This window comes from Berghia stephanieae, chromosome 3 (genome assembly GCF_034508935.2).
Source record: "Berghia stephanieae isolate SIO BIC M18660-M18661 chromosome 3, UCSD_Bste_1.3, whole genome shotgun sequence".
Classification (NCBI taxonomy): Eukaryota; Metazoa; Mollusca; class Gastropoda; order Nudibranchia; family Aeolidiidae; genus Berghia; species Berghia stephanieae.
This window is the reverse complement of record NC_088362.1, coordinates 2,535,185-2,540,184: the sequence shown is the minus strand read 5'-3', so window position 1 is coordinate 2,540,184 and position 5,000 is coordinate 2,535,185. Positions and strand designations below refer to the sequence as shown.

General features: G+C 32.2%; 1 pseudogene across 1 annotated transcript in view; it reads left to right on the top strand.

Moving 5' to 3' along the window:
- The window catches only part of LOC144966952 (uncharacterized), a 39,181-nt pseudogene that overhangs the window by 3,781 nt on the left and 30,400 nt on the right, over window positions 1-5,000 (top strand). Inside the window, exons 2-3 of the transcript XR_013644297.1 lie at window positions 2,163-2,257; window positions 3,726-3,784. The product of XR_013644297.1 is annotated as an uncharacterized LOC144966952 (transcript). The remainder of the gene's footprint in view (window positions 1-2,162; window positions 2,258-3,725; window positions 3,785-5,000) is intronic.

The following is a 5,000-nucleotide window of genomic DNA, read 5'->3' as shown; positions in this document are numbered from 1 at the left end:
CTACTACTACTACTACTACTACTACTACTACTACTACTACTACTGTTACTACTACTACTACTACTACTACTACTACTACTACTACTACTACTACTACTGCTGCTGCTGCTGCTGCTACTACTACTACTACTACTACTGACTACTACTACTACTACTACTACTACTACTACTACTGCTGCTGCTGCTACTACTACTACTACTACTACTACTACTACTGCTACTACTACTACTACTACTACTACTACTACTACTACTACTACTACTACTACTACTACTACTACTACTACTACTACTACTACTACTACTACTACTACTACTACTACTACTACCACTACTACTACTACTACTACTACTACTATTACTACTACTACTACTACTACTACTACTACTACTACTACTACTACTACTACTACTACTACTACTACTACTACTACTACTACTACTACTACTACTACTACTACTACTACTACTACTACTACTACTACTGCTACTGCTACTACTACTTAAGCTGCGTCACCTTGAGGTGGAGTTGCTAGGGTGCTCTGCTCGATAGAGGAGAGAATAGCATGGCAGTGAAATTCATTATTAATTTGTCGTGTAAAATGAGTTAATCTCTATAATTACAGATATGGAATGTCGCCATCCATCCCCGTCGTTTAGAATTGTACATGACAGGTTATAACATAAGGATATTTTAATAGCCGTAAATAGCAGACTAACCTCTAAAAATATTGTATCAGATATTATAAAAAAAATAATGGAGCTTTATATAGCGCAATATCCACTAAATGTGCTCAAAGCGCTTTACAAGGGGTCCCTGGTCAACAGCAACATAAACATGTAGTACGGGACATGACGTCTGTTAGGCGATATTACAATTTTTCGGACAAAGACAACGCTGTTAACGACCAAGTACGCATTTTACACGGTGTACGGTGAGAGAATGTGAGTAAAGAGCCTTTTTCCAAGGACTCAACTATGCGCCGAGCGCGAGGCTCGAACTCAGGACCTTCCGATCCGAAAGCGAGCGTCATACCACTAGACGACATAGCCGCACAGACCACACATAGTGTCAGATACACGATAAACGAGTAGAAACGACAATTTTGTGTATTATAAGTATGATGAACGCTTAACACGGTGTGACATTGTTTAGAAGCATTTAAATTTAATTCAGTGTATTCTTCATGGAAACACAATATTGCTAATATAATTGCAAAGGGCAATAACTCAATAAATAATAATAATAATAATAATAATAATAATAATAATAATAATAATAATATATATTAATAATAATAATAATAATAATAATATAATAATAATAATAATATAATAATAATAATAATAATAATAATAATAATAATAATATAATAATAATAATAATAATAATAATATATAATAATAATAATAATAATAATAATAATATAATAATAATAATAATAATAATAATAATAATAATAATAATAATAATAATAATAATAATAATAATAATAACAGAAAGATTCAAATTCCTTCAAAGGGCAGCAACTCTTTTAAAAAGTCAAGCGATAACATGTCCATCAAATAAAAGAATAAATCTCGATGTCTGCGTTTGTCGTCTACAAGGAAAACCAGACTGCCGTTTGTCATGTAGATTAGACAGTGCCTTAACAGTTTTATTCTTTTGGTCCAAGATGTCTGGATATTTGATATTTAAGTCGATTTTACAATGGCCATTTAACGTTGATGTACCTACTACCCAGTTCAAACAGCAAGCGAGATTCATTTAAAAAACTCATAGCACATCTGCCAGACGGATATATAACGAACCAACACACAAAACTATGTGTAACCTTAAAGGTCTACAGTCTGATTAATACAATTTCATGAAAACTAATTGGGCTTTATATAGCGCAATATCTACTAAACGTGCTCAAAGCGCTTTACAAGGGAAGAAGAAAAGACTTTTTCCGGGTTTTTTTTTGTCACAACGCGGCAAACGCCCCCAAAATAACACAAAAGTTAAATGGCCAAAGTCATTTTGGGTGGATCTTTTTGAAAATTGTATCCGCCAAAATGTTTCCTTAATAAAAGATGAAGATTATGTGATGTCTGTACAGGCTGATAGTGACGTCAGTTGTTCTTTTAAGTCCCCAAAATGTTTTCAAAATTCCCTTAAGAGTGTCAGACTGAATGAGATAGCTACCCATTTCCATGAACTTGCGTCTCAAGTCTACATATTACCCATTGTCATACTCCAAAGGCTGCAAGATCTGTAATCATCCATCAGATACGATATCTCACGTTGTAAATGGATGTACAAAATTCAAATTAATATGTGACCCTTCGCCTCAAAACGGTATTAAGTCGGGTTGGTAAAGATGGTGAAAATTGAATTTACAGCCAGAAATATCAGACTTGTGCTGAGTTTGTCTGTTTTATTGAGGAGAATGGATACCATATTTTAGGGTGCTGATGCCAACAATTTATATTTTTGACCAGTTTTAACATTAAATTCGGATTTTAAACATCTGGTTCGTTCCGACATAATACCGTTTTGAGACGATGGGTCACATATATCAAAAACGACACAATAGAATTGTTGACATTATTTTTGACAAAATACCTAAAAACGACACTACTCAAATTTTCAGAGACACATTCATCAGACCAAGTTTTTTCGACAGTTACAAATCCTCATTTAATACTAACAGTAATCGACCGGACATTTTAAAAATCAACAAAGAAATTAAAACAGCCCAAATTGTGGAAATTGCAGTCCCATTTGATGCTCATATTAACAAGTCATTCCAAACCAAATTTGAAAAGTACTTTCCTTTATGCATGGAAATAAATGCCCTTGGATATAAATCCGAGGTTATCGTTCTTTCTGTAGGTAGCCTCGGCTATGTCCATGGTAGATTTGTGAATGGCTGAAAGATTCTGGGCATTAAAAGCAAAGAAGCAAAAGTCCTTTCAAAATATATAAGCAACAGTGCCATCGTTGGTTCTTACAAAGTTTGGAGACGAAGGTTTAAAATTCATCATCATTATTAGCAATACATATTTAATAATATAGATATTTATCTATTTATATATGTATCAATCATGTTGGTATCAATCTATTTGTAAATTATTTTAGATATTTCAATTTGTGTATTAATTGGAAAAATCTATTTAATTTTACATTATTATTATTATTATTATTATTATTATTATTATTATTATTATTATTATTATTATTATTATTATTATTATTATTATTATCGTCATCATCATCATCATCATCATCATCATCATCATCATCATCATCATCATCATCATCATCATCATCATTATTATTATTATTATTATTATTATTATTATTATTATTATTATTATTAGTAGTAGTAGTAGTAGTAGTAGTAGTAGTAGTAGTAGTAGTAGTAGTAGTAGTAGTAGTAGTAGTAGTAGTAGTTGTAGTAGTAGTATCATCATTGTTATTGTTATCATCATTTTTAAAATTATTATTATTATTATTATTATTATTATTATATTATTATTATTATTATTATTATTATTATTATTATTATTATTATCATCATCTTCTTTGAAATTCTTTGTCTGTACATCCACTTGTGTCTACTACACTGCCAAGAAAAGAGAACGTCTTTACTTGTTCTAGGGTTTCATTTGAGATCTCTATTGGATTTTTATTGGGAGCTCCAATTATCAAAAACTGTTTTCGCTTTATTCATGTTAAGACCATCTCTTGACGATGATACAGCTAGGGTCTCAGTCTTATTTTGCATCTTTGATGTTTGTATGTGCGAGTGTGTCTGTGTGTGTGTGTGTGTGTGTGTGTGTGTGTGTGTGAGTGAAATCAGTGCATTGTTGTCAAAATCAAAGTCTTCAAGAAGTTGCCATGGTGCCCATTGTATGCCTTTGCATTTTCCTTTTATTGAAGTCCTCATTATTCAATCAATACCGATGATAAAAAGGAATGGAGAAAGCAAGCAACCCTGGCCAACTCCAATTTTAGCTTCAAAACTTTCTGATTGTCATCCACCATAACGTAAGACTCTACATACTACTACTACATAGTAAGTGTTTTTGATTAGCGAAATAATCTTAGTATGGAAACCACAGTAGCTTAGAAGTTTCCATAGACAAATTTGGTCAAGGCCATGAAAGGCTTTTTCGTAGTCAATACGATTCAATAGTCTGATGTCACGCCGCCTGGCAACGGCGGCCATCTTGGTTCTAAACAAAGAAAATCAATACTTTTTATTTTTCATGCTGGCTAGAACTTTCCATATGACTTGTGATCAGAATGTGTAAAAGTCAAAACATGATCAAATGTACCTATGTGTTTTTTTTTCCTCTGGATACCCTTTATACTCGCCGGAGAAATATTTCATACGGGCGTCCGCCATTGTTCCGATAGTTTAGAGCCAGTGTTACTAAGTTACCATGCGTCATTAGGAAGGAAATGACGTTACGACTGTTGAAGAGTATTAGAAAACGGTAGGGGCTGCCTGAAGTCGGTGATCGTAAAAATACTAACGAAAGAGTGAAAATGGAGAGGCTTCGTATTGGAACAAAACAGACAATGGACGTTTCGGGTACAAACCCTTCGTCAGCACATCAATACAGAAATAAACGTGGAAAACAAATAAAACATAATGCAAAATAACTTGTATCGTATCGTGGTTGCAGTATGAATATATATATATATATATATATATATATATATATATATATATATATATATATATACATATATATACATATATATACATATACATATATATATATATACATATATATATGTATATATATATATATATATATATTTATATATATATATATAGTCCACTCCAGTGATGCAATGTGTATAGGGTAAGTGAATTGAAATTAATATTTTTAGGAACAGTGCCTTTAGCACTGGCCCATTCGGGTGATGTATGTATCCTTTATCACGTGACTTCAAACCTGCTACATATTCGATGTAAAACTGGCGCACTTCTCTCTCCCTA